This window comes from Struthio camelus, chromosome 3 (assembly GCF_040807025.1).
Source record: "Struthio camelus isolate bStrCam1 chromosome 3, bStrCam1.hap1, whole genome shotgun sequence".
NCBI lineage: Eukaryota > Metazoa > Chordata > Aves > Struthioniformes > Struthionidae > Struthio > Struthio camelus.
This window is the reverse complement of record NC_090944.1, coordinates 46,398,260-46,416,952: the sequence shown is the minus strand read 5'-3', so window position 1 is coordinate 46,416,952 and position 18,693 is coordinate 46,398,260. Positions and strand designations below refer to the sequence as shown.

The window sequence follows — 18,693 nt, the reverse complement described above, 5'->3', positions numbered from 1 at the left end:
TTTCCTTAGTAGATAGTCCTATGCATGAATAGCGTTTTTTCTGTGACCAAATGTCTCTACCTTTAGCTAGCTGAAATTTTAATGAGTTAAGTATGGAGGGAGTTGCTCCTGATCAGCAACTTCCATTGGGTTAAGATAAAGAAGAGCATGCGGTTTCTGGATAGAAATGCCTTTGCGAGGAGCTAACGAGGAACATTGCCAAGTGTAGAAACACCTATAATTTAAAGTAGTGGTGCATGCATGTGTGTGTTTCTCAGATCTGAGATGGTAAAGTCAGCTACAGAATTTGGGTCAGGTTTCATAACTTCCTCCTATGCTTTTCTTTCTCTCCCTTCCTAATTATTTCTCTTCTGGGTGCCCAGATATGGCAGATAAATTAGGCAGCAGGACAAGAGGCAATGGGCAGAAACTGAACCACAGGAAGTTCCATCTGAACCTGAGAAAAAACTTCTTCACTGGGGAACAGGTTGCCCAGAGAGGTAGTGGAGTCTCCTTCGCTGGAGATATTCAAAACCCGCCTGGATGTGATCCTGGGCAATCTGCTCTAGGTGACCCTGCTTGAGCAGGGAGGTTGGCCTAGATGATCTCCAGAGGTCCCTTCCAACCTAAATGATTCTGTGATTCTGTGTGATTCTGTGACTTTATAGCAAAAGGAAAATTTAAAAGGCTCTCCATTTAGACCGTAATTTCCTATATTTGCCCCAGTTGATTTAAACTAGGATCATTGCAAAAACTGCAGACTAATAAAATCTTGTAAGATTTATGTCACTTTTGTGTTGACAATCCTTCTTCCTCCCCAAGGGAAGTGTTGAGAGTGTTCATTTTAAGAAGAAAAATAGATGAATAAGCGTGGAGTTCTTATTTGCCTCTAAATGCTTTGGGACTACTAGCTATTGGATTTTACCTGTTTTTGTCAGTCTTGAATTCATGTAAGTTTAAATCCATGATTTCATCAAAATGGTAAAATTATTGTGCTAGCCATAGGATGATGACCAAATCTATTTTTGTTCTGGCAGAGCTGAGAGGTTTTTATAAATTTTCGCAGTGTGTGCTCAGTGCCTTGTTAATTCTATAGAATGGGCACTGAGCAACTAGGAAGGTATGGGGAAATCTGACGTGCCTGGAAAAATACAATGCATTAACACACGCTAACCTGATCTGTGCAGCTATATGCAGCTATATGTAGCTATGCAAATCATTGGCAATAAATGTAGGGAATTTACCATGTTTCTTCGCAAGTGCAAAAGCTTAGATTCAAAACTTCAAAGGGAGGGATTTAAATGATTTTGTCCACATGTGCCCTTCCAACACTAGGGAGGGCAGACGGTAGAGAAGACCCCATAGGTAATTCAGAAAGATGTAGGACCTGTGTCATTCCTGTCAGATTTGCCTGGTTTCCCAGTGCATCTTCTCAGACCTGTCAGGATCTTGCTATGGCAAGTCTTATCTCAGCCTTGCCATTGGTCCACCTCCTTATTGTAAGGTTTGTTAAAGGGCCTTTTGACATATCTCAGTCTTGGTGATACTGGACATTTCCTCGCTGTCCTGGCTGTTTAGCTAATGCAGGAGCCTGAATAGTGTGGTAATTTCACCTTCCCTTTCCTGTAGGACCACACCTCTGGATACAGCAAATGATAAGCCAATGTGGTACCTTGTTTGCTTTAAATCTGTATATGTCAGCTTCCTAATTTCAGTATTCCTCAGCCAGTCACCTACTTAGAACACTCATTTAGATTCAACTGCCTGAGATCAGAGACCATACTTGGTGTCACGGGAATATCAGTCAGTCAGTGATTTTGTCCCAAGTAGGGCACAGACTGACAGAATAGCATGAAAAAAAAAATGCTGTGAGCCCTATGGATTGAAGCTTGCAATGGTGCCCTGAGGCAGGCTGTGGGGAAGCAGACTGCTCGCCCTGCTGATGTATACTCAGTCCCTGGGGCCAGTTCAGGAAATACCTTGCCTGTTTTTTTGTGAGTTAGGAGATAGGTGTGTGTGCCCTGCAGAAAATAATATGTAGTTATCACTAATTAAAAGAAATAATCAAATAAATGGTTTTGCTGTGTTTCAAGTAAAAGGTTGATATTTTCCAGGTATGCTCTTGCATACACTTAGCACTTCTGCAGAGAACATCCTCTCTGCAGCCAATTGAATTTATATTGGAAATTGATGTCCTTTGTTCTTGTTTATATTCACAAACAATTGCAAGCTTATCATACATACAAATGCATTAATCATAACATGTCACTGAGTAGGTTTGACAACAATTTTCCCCCTATTATGGTTCATGGATTGTTGACTTTGAGTCCTCCCTATTCTCAATTATTTATTCTTTACATATAATCAGTCGACTGATTCACAGGGCATGGATTCAACTCTCTGATTAGATGACTGAACTATTTTAAGAAGTATTTTAACCAGGAGAGCAACGAAAGGCAAATACTTGCTGACAAACAATGATTCAGATTATCAGCTGTAGAAATTGGTGTAACTTTGTTGGATAAGAGGGAAGACAATATTTCATGTTATAACTATTGCTTTATGATTATTCAGTATCAAAGTCTTTTCAAAACCAGAAAAAAGTGTCTCCTTCCCTAACCAGTCTTTTATGCAAAGCAAATCAAAGAAAATGATTAAATACAGAAGTAAAGTGTAAATGGTTATGATTTCTATGGGTGTTCAAGATTAGCTAGTCTCCATCTTATGACATCTCAGTGTTATGAAAGACGTTTGGGGATGTGAGCTATCTTCTGAGGGTTAGTGGGACAGACTGAGCACCTTTAGGTGTCTGGCACCTGCATTTTGCCATCAATGAAAATCTGTGTTATGTAGTAAGACAAATTTCTCTTGCCAGCTTATTACACTGCCTGCAGAGGAAATCTAAGGTCATTTAACTGAATAAGTTTTATGAGCGTGTTAATTTTGTTTACCCTTAGAAGCAAGGACATAGGCAGATTAGAAGGAAAGCACTTGATAGCATGAGTTACTGTTGGGACTTGCACTGCAGAACAGTTCTGCAGATCAGGTGGAAGCTGGGCTGTTCTTCTGAAGAACATCTTTTTCAAATGGCAATGCCTCTTTTTTTTTTTTTAAACATCCTCCTTTCAAGCAGATTTGAGTTTCACATTTCAAAGAGAGTTCATGAATTCTCAGGTCTGACTATGAAAAGAAATAATAAAAATCGTTACTCTGAATAATAAGTGTACTAAAAAAAGAAAAAAAAACTATGCGGGGATACGCACAGCAGATGAGTCAAAAGCCTTCTCTGATTAAGAGAAAATGCTTTTGTATGTTATATATTTGGAGGAAAAGCCGTAAAAATTTCACTGTCTCATTTATTGTGTATAATTTGTATTAGTATTTGAAGGTATACGATGGCATTTAAATCTGTGGATTTAAAGTCACAGAGGGTGTTCTGATAGTGTTGATAGTTTAGCAGACTTAGCATTATGTGACTGTGATTACATGGCAACAGGATGAACCAGGAAATATATCCCTGTAACTTCTTACTAATTTGAAGAGAGATCCCTGGAACTGTTTCCAGAATGAACTAAAGTTTTCCCAAACAAAATATTTGTATTAGATTATTGTGAAATATGAAATAATAATTATATTATTTGACAAATGTTTTCTTTCTAGTAAAATTAGCTCCATGAGGCATTGAATTCCTTATCTGAGAATTATCTTATTTTGTATTCAGCATGGGGCCCTGCGAATTTTGCAGTGAGAGACTCTCAAACAGGGCTTGAACTGGGAGGCAAAGCAGCTAAAACGAAAAACAGAAATAACTGTTCCTTTTGGTTCCGAGTGAACAGAGAAGTCCAAAACAGACGATCTGTTGAAAAGCCTTCATGGGCCAGATGCTTCAGGAATAGCAGGGCAGGTTCACAGAAAATTTTCCATCCAGCCATCTGAAAACTACAGCTTATTCTGGGAGCAAATCCATCAGAAAGACTGAAGTGGAAGAGAGTTAGGACGCCTGAACTTTCCAGGAAAAATTCCTAAGAAAATACAAGTAAGGTCATGTGAACCAAGCTGCTCAAGGAAATTATGAGTTTATTGTCCTTAGAATAACTAATAATACACTTTCTAACACCCAAAACATATACAGAAATTAGTGTGAATCTTAACTTACTGCAGTCCCAAAAAGAAAGCCAAGATATCCTGAAGGTGAGATATTTCGCTTTTGATAGTGAACAGTGCATGCACTGCGGTCAAACTTTTGCCTACAGAAACATTGCTGAAGCTGGTTCAGAAATAGGAGCTCAGTCAAAGGGAATATTGGTGCGATTGATAAAAATGACTTAGATCAAACCTGTGTTGTGAATGAGTCAGTTGCAGGGCTCCATGTTATGTCAAAATATGGCTTTGCTCCCCGGTGGGACAAACACGCTCAAGTGATATATGATTTTACACATACATAGGGACAAAACTGATGACTTACAGCTTACAGATGTTGCAGAAACTCAAGACGAGAATCATCATTTGGAGCTTTTTTAGATTGATAGCTCATTCTTTTTACTTAAGTTTCAAGAAAAGGAGTGCATTAATGCATCCTACTGCGCCATAAATGAATTTGTCCACATAAAGTGAAATAAGAGAGCTTCTGTTACAAACTCATCATGCCTAATGCTGCAACACTTAGTTTACCTTTTTTTTTCTAGTACGGATCAGAGACGCTAATATTTCCCCAAGTCCGTGGTTGCCCATATCCTCCTGTGACTGTTGTTAAATAAGAATAAGGAAAGATCCAGTCCTGCACCACTGATATGAGAGAGAGTTTCATCATTGACTTTGAGAGGAATCAGGTCAAATTTAGAGATCAGACTGCCAAAGTCTTGGGGATCAGCTGGATCAAGCCTTCAGGCAGAGGTGAGCTCAGTTAGGGTACAAATCCTCTTTTAACCGTTATTCTCTTTAGCTGAAAATAGTTTCTATATAAGGACATTTTTCTTTAGCTATAAAGCATTTTTTTCCTGAAGATCTGGGGCTTTACTAAGAATTCTGCTCCTTGATTTACAGAGACCCAAGTTGCAAGGAGCGGATAAAAATGAATTATGAGCTGCCCCTCTGCAGGGTTCTGCTCCCAGTCTGCACGATCGGGATGCCCCAGCAGCAGAGCCCCATGGTGACTTCAGTGTGACCATAAGGCTGACGAGTCTCTGTGGTACGCTGTACGCTGCCTGGGATCCTGAGCAGCTGCAGGTGGCTTTTTATGTATGAAAGGCAGCCATGTAAAACACTGTTACAACTGAACTCCTATTAATATGACTTCTTTTAGTGGTGGTGAAATTTTCTTTTATTCCTTATTCCATCAGGACGTGACTTTTTGAAGCACACTGAAAGGGGCCCTGATTTGGATACATTTGGATTACAAAGAGCATATGTTTTCCATTTTAAGGAATGTCAGCCTAAGCATTTAATTGAGAAGTAGGTACATCTGGTGTTTTAACTAAATATATTGTAGTTGTTGTCAGCCTTTCCAAGTGAAAATTTTAATTTCCATATAGCCACAGATTCCACAAATTACAAGCACAAACCATGTCCACAGTGTCTCATAGTTGCTTTAATCCTGAATCCAAAAACATGCCATTATTTTTTCCTTGGATCTATATGTCAAAAATAAAGGAAGAAAGAAGTGACAGCACCAGAAGCATGCTAAACGTTTTTATTTTTCACTCTTTAAAAGAATGGATTTGAATGTCTGAGATCAAAAAAGCCTAGAGCACATCTGTAAATGATAGCTCAGCTCTCCTGAGGAAAATTGGTTCATTGGTCTTATTACCTCAACCCTATGTGCCTGCCTGGAAACTGAATAAACAGACAGTTTGCCAAGATGAAACATCAAAAATCCAGAGTACAGAGTTTGACTCGAGATGTTGTAGATTTAGCTCCCAGATTAAGATGGGCTGTTAACCAAAGCTGATAGGACATGTTCCAGGATAAAATAATGTAAAAGCTAAGCATGCATAGTCCTTGCATGCAGTCCTTGCAAGTAGACAAACCAATTGTTTGTCTACTGTCCAACTGTTACTAAGGAAATACTATTAAAAAGATGCTAAACAGTAACTTTCAACAGCATTTCTTTTTCTGTCAGTGTTCTCCATTTCCACCATTAAAACTAATATCTCTACTACAAAGTATATTAGCTAGAAGAGATAATCTATTTCATCTTGTCCATAATCACCATTATAAGGTTAACGTGAGACCCAAAACATACATCTCTTGCTGGAAAGTGACATAGGCCAAAGACTAAATTACAGCTTTGTTCAGCATACTTCTCACAAAAGATCAATCAGTTCCCAGCATGGCAAGGTCCCATTTACTGATTAAATATTTTATAGAACATATGCAGTATTTAACCTAAAAGTCCTAGCACACAAACATGCCACATGATTTCATGCGGCTAATGGGGATAACGCAAAACCTGAAGTCCAGCAGACTGCCTTTGTTTTTAGGACAAGCAACTTTATTTGAAAAAAAATAGCACTGCATATATCTTCTGATATTGGATAATGACCCGCAGCATTAAGATAAAGTGAAATAGAGGTTTGGTTTCATGCTTCTATGAAAAGGTTATTCAAGGACTTTCCAGATATAGGACATCATTCTTATTAAGACTGAGGCGACTCCTTGACTTGAAACTACATGCTATATATATTAGCTCTTTTTAAGGCAATTGGCTTACGTTATCACTCAACAGTTTTAAGAAGCAACAAATGTGTATTAGCAGATCTCACAATAATCAAGTAATCCGGAATGAGAACCCAGTTTGTATGCTGAAAGAAATGTTAACAGCCCACTTTAAATGTAACCAGTAAACTCAGATCATGAAAACATTATGGAGTTATTGCTAGGAAAAATGCTGTGTCGTGAATGCCTCTCTGTCAGCGCACATTCACTTGACGAACGCTGCCTGACAAGGTGGTCATTACATCCAAATAGGCAACTGCTGAGCTTGAATTACTTAGAGGCAATGGGCTGCCTGAGTCTGAGAGTGTCCCAGAAGGTAGCTGGTGAGATCGTATGAGTCCCGTGTTTTGGAAATGCTGTTCTGTGATCTTCTAGGTGCATGTCTCTAGCTGCAAAGGAGTATTGCAGCTTGTTTCTGAGATCCTGAACCTTGAGAGCTTTCCAAATGGTGGACAAGTGGTCGTCTGGGTGCCAGCAGCGCATCTCCAAGTCATCTCCCTGCCTTGAGGTCAAAGCCTGAAGAGCATCTACTGAGAAGTGCAGGATTAAGTAGAAATGTAACCGTAATGTAGCCAGCGGCTGTAGTCCAAAGGCAAAGATTAATCCTTTCACCCCTCTGGAGTACTGTGAAGAAAGGTAAGGAGGAGAGAATGATTGCTCTAGCATAAAATTCAGATTTTCCTGTCTGTGTTGCTAACCCATTTTGATTGGTTGTCACCTCACCTGAGCACCATAGTGTGCAATACACCACTTACAGATCTATCAACGGTCGCTGGCTAATCTTGCGTGGCGGGAGCAGAGATTCTCACATGCATTTGTGACCTCTGGGCTTGATTATTATCTACAGGAATGAGACGACTAAGCTGAAAAATGCTCCAACTAGTTCAGCATACAGCAGATGAGCAACACAGACTGACGAGAAGACAATACCCCCATACCCTGCTCCCTGGAGGTAGATCCCTGTCAAAATCAGAACCAGACTGGAGTTTTCAGTGCCCTACATCAAAGCCCTTTGTAGGACTGCCCAAGTGACTTAAGGCATTTTCTCTGTTTGTGTGCTTTTGACTTTCCACGTTTTGCCTGCACAGGGGAAGGTTACCCTCAGCAGTGAGATTTTTTGCACTTGAGGGGCAGGGATTTCTCCTCAGTTCGTTTGCGTTCCTGGGTGCTGGTATGCAAGTGGTCAGAACTGCGGTAGGCCTCATCATTTTTACAACAAAGTGCAGTTTATGCTCCTCTGAGCTAATCCGCTTACAATATCAAACAGAAAAAATTGAAGATGCCTTTCAAAGATGGAGAATATGAGAGACAGAATTTGCATTCTCTCAGTGGTGCTCAGAAGTAGTGTAAAATCTGGTTCTGTAGAAGGTGAAATTGAGTGCATCCACACTACAGACTAACTTTGTTTCCTGGTTTACTCCCAGGATACATTCTGGAGTGAGCTAGCTATTTCCTTCCAAAAGGAGACCTAGTTACCAATTGACATGATAATTTGTTCCAGGGTCTGTTCTTGACAGACTGTATGGATACAGCCCACGCCAAGTCTGACTCCATCCATCTCGGACGTTCCTCCCACATTATCCCATGTGGTAATGCAGCACATATCCTTGGTGTCATGCTATAAAAAGCAAGCTGTGCCAGACTGCAGCACAGCCCTCGCATTATTTTGGGCATTGTGAACTGGAAAATGATGACAAATTGTTAGTCTGTCCTGGAGCCAGAGTTACCATGCATGGAGCCCAAAAGGAAATCGTGCCAAGCACTATCTGGCATGATATAGCCCATTTATTTTGGGGAAAGAGGGACCAGCCCTACGCAACCGGGATACAAGGCGCTTCTGCGCTCTTGACCTAAAGGTATCCCCTCTGGAGGATTACAGATGCAGCCCTTGTGTCCTGGGGGACACACTGAGGTCAGTGCTGGCTGTTCTTATTCTCCAGTAAATGCTGAGATTCCTCAGCTACTGATATGGGTGAGATATTGTGAGACCACCTGGAGACGTCAGGTGGCAAAGATCTTCATGTATTGGCTAACCTTTAACTTGCTGAGAATGGAGGAAAAGAGGACGGAGGGGAGACCTCTCTTCAAGGGCACAGCCAGTAAAGCACTATAGGAAAATAAGAAAGCATCTGTTGAAAAAATGTAATGACATTGCTTCATAGAATTGGTCACAGATAGATGGTTTTCCATAAAAGTCTTCTGATGTATTCTTTCCCTTTTATGTATTTGGTAGGGCTGAGGCATATAATGCTCTATCGTTAATAATCCAGCTTGTTTTGTAAATGAGCCAAGGGAGGTTTATATCTCATACTGCCTCTTCATTACTGTCCAGCTGAGGATCATGTGTAAACTCGTCTTAGGAAATGTAAAATGAGCTCAATAAGCATTCTTTTCTTGAAAACAATGTACCATAGTTCCAAGACTGAGTAGTCTGGGGAAAACTGGTGGGTGTTTATAGCAGTAAAACAACATCTTGTGATTAAATATCAAGGTCTAATTCCCGAAGAGATACAAACTTTACATCAATGTACATATGTGCATATATAGGAATTGCTTCACTCATCAAAGAAAGAGAGCCAGATCTTGGGAAGCTGCAACATGACAGCTGCTCAGTAGCTGATACTAACACATTTTAGGACGGGAAGTGAAGAACAATAGCACACTCAAGAGGACTTTGAACTCTATTTTTATCAGAAGTCTATGGCAAGCGTAGCAACTTTCTTAGATGTTGCCTGTGACTACTGGTAGCTCGCTTGTTATATAAAATTTTAGAGAGCAGGTTAGTATCAATGGTACCGTCATTATTTTCCACAGCTTTTTATTGTTGTATTTCTCTTCCAAACGCAGATCTGTCCTGGTGCATTTTTGCTTATGGATTGGGGCAGAAACGTGGCGTTCGGTAACATACCTATTGTTCTCTGCATTTCTGTTGTTAAAATATTGTTACACTGTTTTCTGAACACACAGGAGATCACTTTCCATGTTATTTTCCTGAAAACAGATGATGCGATAGCTTACTATTAGTTGTACAATTGCTGCAGGGCAGAGAAATGCGTAGAATGTAACAGAAAATAGTTATATGCTTCTATATGAAACATATTTTTAAATAGTATAAAAATATTCTTTGACCATGTAGTTTCGTTTCTTGACAATATTCTTCCTGGCAATAAAACCAGCTCTAGAATACTTTTCAACGGTTATTCCAATACTTTTCCAGCTGATGTCAGCCAGGACTGTGCCTCTGTAGAGACACTAAGACTGGTGTATTTATGTAACTATGCTCGGGGAATGCTTCTATATGCAAACCGCTTTACACTTCATTGAAAACATGGAGTACTTTTTTTTTTTTGCTTATTTAGTGTCAGAGTTGAATGCTTCAGATTATAAACTCAAACTTGCATAGTTACTAGAATCATATGGTACAAAGCACATGCCAGGCTCTGTTTGTGAACGTCATTAACATGCTTTGTTCTTAGTTTTTGGATGTTCTAGGTGTTTTTTAACTGTTTTAAACATTGGCAAAAGCACAGGCAACAGTATCAAAGACCTAAAGGTTAGAAAATGACGCCAAATGCACGAAGAACTGTAACCCAGCCAACCTAAGGAGTACGTATCCTCACAAAGAAGACAAACAAGTGAAAATTTTAGAAGTTTTGCACAAATTGAACAGACTTTCCCTGCAATTCGTGTGCTAATCACTTCGGCATCATTCAGACGCCAAAACTGAGCTAGATCCCTGTGTGCATAAAAAAGGGTGTAATTAGTCAGAATTTTTAAAAAAGTTGGAAAATGAAGGGAGAGGAAAGACAAGGAAAATAATAATATCTAGTGGCTGCACAGGGAGCCATGTAATCATCTTGGTGCTGATGAATACAACGCTTAAAAACTGCCTACTGCCGTCTCTATCTAAAGTTGCCATGAACTAACTGGAGAGTGAGGGAACTTTGTAATATACACAGCTGCATTCTGAATGCTTAAGTAGCAAGTTGAATAGATTTATGTGTATGCTGGAACAGATTGCTTTAATAAATCTATTTCCTACAGATAGACTTTATTTTTATATTGGAACCTAAACCAAATTGTTCCTATGCAAGCATTTTTGTTAAAGAAAAAAAAAAAAAGAAATGGCAAGATTTTGGAGATGACCTGACAAATCCTAGTATGGCAGATGTATATTTTAGTATATGAGTTATCTATTTTTTTCTTACATTTGATTCTTCATATAGTGTGACCATTGTCATTTGTGGCCATTATATCACGCTTGGATGTTCCCTTTGCTTTTACTTCTTCATTGTAGTTTTCTGCAAGGAAAAGTATGACAAGTCACACTATGGGGATGACTGACTAAGGCATCAAAAGCAATCTTGCCTTAAGCTTATTTCTAGATTGCATAAGATTTGAATCATACCAAATGTTTGTCCTTATAATACAATCCTTGTTCTCACTAAACTGCCATTGACTGCTGCTCTGAATGACCAATTTGGGACCATATTTGCTTTCATTAATGCCAAGAGCATGCTTGTCATCAAAGAGAGTTGATTCAGATCCTCCAAAAAAATAAAAAAAACCCTACGCATATGAGTGTATTACTTTTGGTTGTAGGACAGACTTTGTAAAAGTCTATTTGGATGCAAAGGCTTTCGAAACAAAAAAAAAGTAGATGAGATTGCATGGCTGCCCTTGCAATGTTTTTGGTAAAAGATCTTGCATGTTATGAGTATTCCTATGCTATAATATTACCAACATAAATGTGACAGTGATGTAGGCTGAGGGGGTATTTGAGGAAAGGTAAAAATGTTTTCATTGTTCTCTTGAAAAGACTATGAAATGAGCAAGTAAAAGGTTTGTTTTACTATCCACTTTCAGGAATTTTGCATCAGAAGATGTGCATCAGTCATTCAGGCCATAGTGTCTTAGTAAGGATGTCAAAATCAGGTATATGGCTTTAAAAAAGTCATTTAATATTGTGTAAAATCATTAGATCTAGCCCTAGATATCTTCTTTTTTTTTTTTTCTTTTTGGCCTATTTACAAAATTAGTCATCGGGTCTGGATATGGACAGTGCATCTGTTTCTCTCCTCCTTATGAACTTTGGACTTTCTCAAGAGAAAGTGTGGGCTAGAGGAACTGTTATGCTTTAAAAACTGGAGATGTTAAGTAGGTGGTACAAAGCCATGGTTTCTGATGCCTTTCTTCTTTAGAATTGAGAAATATTTTCAGGAAAAATTTTAATTGGAATGTTGCATTATGAGTTTCTGGGGTTCTTTCTAGTCATAGTAATGTGATGCCTTTTGAAATATTCTATTAACTTTCATTCTTTCTGTGCCCTTACAAGCCTTATTTCACTCTGCTTACTTTATGCCAATTCAGGAATAAATATACATTTCAAATGAGGTATGGAATTAGTGAGTTTCTGTAAATATTCAGAACTTCCATAAATTGGCAGAATTAAGGAAAAGAACACACAGAGTTGGAAAAGTTTTTGAGAGGTTGTGTAGTCTACACACTGCCTCAAAAATTCAACTATAGGTGTGCCCTCCCTGACAAATGTTTTTCTATCCCCTTAGAAACAACCAGTGACCCAAGGCAATCTCTTCTCATGCCTAGTGATTCTTACAGATTAAAAGGTTTTCTTGATATCTAAACTGAATTTCTCTAGTTGTGATTTGAATGCCTTTCTTCTTGTCCTATCACTAAGGACATGAAGAAGGGATAATTCCTTTACCTCTTGCAGCAGCCTTTTCTGTGCTTGAAGACTGCTATCATGTCTTCCTTCAGGCTTCTCTTTTGTAGACTAAACAAACCCAATTATTTTTCAATTACAGCTTAATGTTACTTAGCTATCTGTGAGTTCTTATATGGAAGGAATATTTGTAAAGAACACAGAGTTATGTCGATTAAAGAAAAGTTTCAACATGCACACAGAATGCTTAGCTCTGGATTTTGTGTGCTTCTCTCTCATCTATTTCCTAAGTTTAAATTCAGAGCCTTCAAAGTTTTTGCTGATTGTGTCTGGTCTAGATCTGAGTTCAGATTCCAGCTACCCATAAAGCCAAGGAGTACTTTATTCAAGAGTTTTAACCAGGTCAGCATTTAGGAAAAGTCAGTTAAAAGTGACAAAAACTATTAAAGCTGTCTGAGAAAAAAGACCAATTACTTAACCCTGTGCCATGGTTGAAAAGGAAGCTACTGTAACTGGACTTTGTAGGAAGTGATTTTCTAAAGAGATGAAATAGTTCTTTCCAGTAATATAATTTTCCCCCATTTTTCTTTTTGTCTGAAAGGAACGAGGGAATTAGAAACAAAACTGGCAAAGTTATTTAATTTAAATAGAGTAAGCGAATAAGCTTACGTCTGTTCCTAAACTGTCTCTCATACTTCACTATTGTCTCAACAATTACTCTAATTATATTCATAGTATTTAATACTAAGACTTGTATCTTTTTTAGCACCAAAACATAAAGTTACGGAACATGCTCATATTCCTCATGACTATTTGCATTTAAAATTATCCTCTTTTTATGTTAAAGAAAGTACTGGCTACTCACTTTCTGATTGCTCTCCAAGTTCCATGCTTTCGGCTGTTCTGTGCTTTTTTTCGAAGTGCATAACTTAAGGGCTTATGAAGCTGTCTTTATTAAATGACAATACATTTTGTCACATTAAGTGATAACACAATCTGCTATTTTGCTGATCATTTCTGTGGTTAGCACAAAAATGATTCATCAAGTCATTTGATAAGTAAGTTTGACAAGCTGATAAGGCTCTGGATAGGATAGTCTGGACAACTTATTAACCTGGACTCGTGCAAAAAATGTATTTGAACATGGTTCATTTAGGAGCATGGAAGGCAGTCTGTATTGACAAACGGGAACCGGCAGTCCATAATGCTGAAACAGATTCAGGGATGAGAACAGCCAAATGGTAAAGTGATGTGACTTGTCCAGTTTGATGGCTTAGCAAACAAAGGCAGAGCAGCAGGAGTAGGGAAGTGTCCTTAATTTTGCACATTGCACCCGTGAGAAAGAAGCTGGAAATCTGTATGCAGATTTAGCATTTAATTTAAAAGAGGCATTAACAATTGGCTAAGTTTCAGTAGAAAATCTAAAAAAATGAGTGAAGGACTGGAAAATACTGCAGTGTAAATGATAATACAGTCTTTCTTAATTACAGATATAAGACTTACAGGTGACTTGAATGTAGTGCATCAGCACGTCTGGAAAACAGCAGGTGTTAAAAGGTGCTTTACAAGAAAAAGTCATAACAATGATGCTTGCAAGTCAAAGACAGAGAGATTCAAACAGTGAATGAGACATATGCCGTTAGAAGTGAGGCTGGTTAACAACTGAAACTAGCTACCGAGAGAAATGATGAACTTTCCATCTCTTCATGCCTTCAGATGAAGATAAACCACCTTTCTGTGAGATGTGCTTCAGCTGAACAAAGGTTAGTAGGCTCCACTTGGGGATAACAGGGTGACATGGGTGGCTTGTGGCGTACAGGAGGTGAGAGCACGTCACAGAGCCTTCGGCTTCACGTTGTGAGAGTCAGAGCTCTTGGCAATGAGCTTAAAATTCTGGGTTATGAAGAGTATCATTAGTTTTCTATTCATATAGATCAGCCTGTTCTACAAAACTGGCAAGTAGATCTTCTTCACCCTTATGCCAGTTAACTGAATGTCAATAGCTTGCTTTTCACCTTATTCATGAAATCATGGCTCTTAACTCCTCCACTGTCTTGTGAACTGTCTTGATGAGTGCTGGAAACCTGCTAGCAACAGTGTTTGGATAGAAGATCTTTCAGCGAGACAAGAGCCTTTCCTGAAGTGTGGCTGTCAGGCTAAAAGTGGCTTGCTCTGTCCTTCCCTGCACTCAAAGCACGGTGGGTCAGCTCAGAATGTCACTCTGACCAGAATGCCAGTGGGAGGAGTGAAGGATCACTTTAAATGGCCACTGTTTTACATAAGGTTTTTCGGAGGGTTTTTTTTTTTTTTTCCTCACAGTGATATGTCAACCCCCTCGGCCAACCTGTGTGCATTTCCTCTTCCAGAAATAGGAGCCACCTGCCAAGTGGTAGAGAGCAAGTAACTGAGATTAGAGCAGTGGATGTTGTCTTTCTGGACTTCAGCAAGGCTTTTGACACTGTCTCCCATCACATCCTCCTAGGTAAGCTCAGGAAGTGTGGGCTAGATGAGTGGACAGTGAGCTGGATTGAGAACTGGCTGGATGGCCGAGCTCAGAGGGTTGTGGTGAATGGCGCAGAGTCAAGTTGGAGGCCTGTGGCTAGTGGTGTCCCCCAGGGGTCAGTCCTGGGTCCAGTCTTGTTCAATATATTCATCAATGACCTGGAGGAAGGGACAGAGTGCACCCTCAGCAAGTTTGCTGATGATACTAAACTGGGGGGAGTGGCTGACACACCAGAAGACTGTGCTGCCATTCAGAGGGACCTGGACAGGCTAGAGAGGTGGGCGGAGAGGAACCTCATGAAGTTCAACAAAGGCAAGTGCAAGGTCCTGCACCTAGGCAGGAATAATCCCATGCACCAGTCCAGGCTGGGGACTGACCTGTTGGAAAGTAGCTCTGCCGAGAAGGACCTGGGAGTGCTGGTGGACAACAAGTTAAGCATGAGGCAGCAATGCGCCCATGTGGCCAAGAAGGCCAATGGGATCCTGGGGTGCATTAGGCAGAGTGTTGCCAGCAGGTCGAGGGAGGTGATCCTGCCCCTCTATTCAGCCCTGGGGAGGCCTCACCTGGAGTACTGTGTCCAGTTCTGGGCTCCCCAGTCCAAGAGAGACATGGCACTCCTGGAGAGAGTCCAGCGGAGGGCTACCAAGATGATTAGAGGGCTGGAGCATCTCTCCTATGAAGAAAGACTGCAAGAGCTGGGCCTGTTCAGCCTGGAGAAGAGAAGATTGAGAGGGGATCTCATCAACGTGTACAAGTATCTGAAGGGGGAGTGTCAAGAGGATGGGGCCAGCCTCTTCTCCGTGGTGCCCAGCAACAGGACAAGAGGCAATGGGCAGAAACTGAACCACAGGAAGTTCCATCTGAACCTGAGGAAAAACTTCTTCACTGTGAGGGTGACAGAGCATTGGAACAGGTTGCCCAGAGGGGTGGTGGAGTCTCCTTCCCTGGAGATATTCAAAACCCGTCTGGATGTGATCCTGGGCAATATGCTCTAGGTGACCCTGCTTGAGCAGGGAGGTTGGACGAGATGATCTCCAGAGGTCCCTTCCAACCTAAACGATTCTGTGATTCTGTGATTCTGTGAGATCCTGGCTTTGTGACCACCCTGAGCAGATGCTTCAGAAAGCTAACTTGGGATGCATCAAAGATGTTAATGATTGTGACACTAAGATAGCAAGTACAGGGGGTACAAAGTAGTTTTTGCCTCACATACTCCATGTCAAGCCTGCCTATAGCATTTCAATCCTTACCTTTGCACTCTGTCCTTCTCTAGGTGGGATACCTTCTTGTTTTGGGCACTGCCAGTGCAGAGGAGTCTCTGGGCTGAACTACACTGTTTGCATCTCAAATTTTCCTCAATGTCTGACAGCAGCTGTAGGAGACTAGTTCCCATCTCTGCTCCCAGGGAGCCTTGCCCGGAAGAGGTGGCTGGCAAGGCTCCCACTTGTGTTGCTGAAGTGATCCATCAGGATAAGACATAGCAGAGCTTGGCTCCACCACGTTCATGCAGGTCCCGGCTATTTCGGCTGTAGGTAGGATGTGGTGTTGTCTAGAAGAAGAGGTGTGTGAGAGAAGTAACCATCACATACTGGATTCTTTTTTTACCGTCTTTGGGAGGGTTGCGGACTGAAGGGGATGGGCACCCTGGCTGCTCGCACTCGCTGCCCTCCTCGCTGGACAGGGCAGATCAACCAGAAAAGACAGCCTAGGCAGAAACAGCAGTTCATCACCAGAATTGCCCTTGTAGCGTTCCTTACTGCAAGGGGTATAAAATACCTGTTTATCAGCCTTTATTCATCTTGTGGAGTCTGCTTCTTGTTTACTGTTACCATTTCCTTTTCCCAGTTTTCAGACGCACCCAAACTCTGTTTTCAGATCTTCATTTTAGTTACTTTTAAGTATTATCTAACCCCCCTCCCCGTATTATTATTATTATCCTCTCCTCTTTCCTTTTGCCTTTCCTCCCCCTTTCTCGTCAGCTCTATTTGCTTTCTGGTTTTAATTCTGGTTTGCTTTGCAGGAGAAATGAAAGGCTGTTTACTGATCCTGTCCCCACCCCTTCCTTTTGTATCACAGCTGGTCCCTGAAAAAAGTTGGAATGATAGTTCTGCATGTCCTCTCCCCTGCTTTCCTGGTTTTTTAGAAATGAATTTTGGTATTGTTGAAAGATCCTAGATGAAGCTGAAAGCTCATAAAGTCTAGAAATAGAACCTACTGAGGGAAAATGGATTTAATAACAAAGGTTCCCATTTAATTCTTTATTCAAAACCTGGAAAAGGGGAAAAGGAAGGTTTGGATCATCTTAGGTGCATCTGTGTATGTGCTTTGTACTGTGAAATGCTGATATTTTGACAGACTGTATTGAGTAACTTGCATTTTTTATCTTTTTGGCATGCTAACAGCAAACCTGCGGATGGGAATGAACATCTAGGAGAAGCCTTTTGTACTGTAGAGGAGGGATTCCATTATTTCTCCTGCATTTTGGACATTGAGAATGGAAGCCGAAGAACAGGCCATTGGGAGAGAGGAGTGATGGAGCAATGCTAGAAGCTAAAGTTGTTTTATTTTCAACTTAAGTAGAAAATGCAAGACATGGCAATACAGCTGCAACACAGATGATATGAAGTGGATATGTAGTAGAGACACTACTGCAATTATCTTCAATGTTACATTTTTTTCCATGTGTAAAGTTTACTGAGAGTGGAATTTAAAGAATCGTGCAAGCAGCTAAATAAACAGAGGGATTTTTTGGCCTAATTTCATAGAAGAAAGAAGAAGGCTGAAGAATAACAAAACAAAGGAGAAAGGAAAGACAATCCCTCCTCTGTGTTGCATGAGATTCAAACTGGACGCTTGTTAACATATGATATAATCATGCCTATAAGTGACTTATAAGCTCACCCAAGACAGCTATGAACCCAGTTTTTATTGCACCAGTTGCCTAGCTTCATGTCCCAGTCTTGCAATGGGAGCTACTGGAATGGTGCCCAGCTCTTTGGCTATCTAAACGGTTTTGCAGTTTGGTATTTTTCACTGAAAAAAGAATGAGAAAGTTATACCTGTTCAGTAAGAGTATGTGTTAAATGCGGTCCTCTGCACAGGTAAATCTTTGAATGGCCATCATTTAAAGAAGACAGTTGCCTTTCACTGAGGTCAGTGGAACCTGCTTCCATGTTTTCAAAGAGAAAATTCCTATAAAAATATTGTTACAACATACATGTTTAAATATCTCTACTTTTTGGTATAAAAACATCAGATTTTCAGTAGACATTTGATATCTATATACAAACTGATTTTTCTATAGCAAATGTGTGGCATTATTATCATGCTAGAGCAAATAGCTTTATAAATATGGACTTTACTGTTTTGAAAAGTATAATGATGAAAGCAATTTGATTTTTCAATTTTCTTCATAATATTTTGTCAGTAGCAATAACACATGTGAAACTCTCTAAAATAACTGTATTTCTGATTTCTTAGCCTCAATGTCTATGTAAAAAGTAAATAGAAACAAACCTGCAAGTATTTTTTTGTACCTAGTTTGCCAGAACATTTAGACACAAACAGCAGAGAGCAGAGAGTAATTCATTCTTACTTTGTGTGAAATATTGTTTGACTAAGAAGAGCATTAAATACAATGCAAACCACCAAGAGCCAGGAAAAAACATTTGTTAAAAGCTGACAGTTAAGCTTAATCTGATGTCATTTTGGGGAGGAAAATCTCATCTTGGAACTCAGTAAGGGTAAAATTATCAGAAGTCAGCCTTGTCTCCTGGATAAATATGAATTTAAAAATGAAGTAGAATCATGTTTT

At 40.0% G+C, this 18,693-nt stretch overlaps 1 long non-coding RNA gene across 1 annotated transcript in view; it reads left to right on the top strand.

Moving 5' to 3' along the window:
* LOC104139890 (uncharacterized) overlaps nt 1-18,040 on the top strand; it is a 107,712-nt gene extending 89,672 nt beyond the window's left edge. The window contains exons 2-3 of the long non-coding RNA XR_693170.2: nt 13,867-14,139; nt 17,282-18,040. This is a non-coding gene — a long non-coding RNA (uncharacterized lncRNA). The remainder of the gene's footprint in view (nt 1-13,866; nt 14,140-17,281) is intronic.
* The last annotated feature ends 653 nt before the right edge of the window (nt 18,041-18,693 follow it).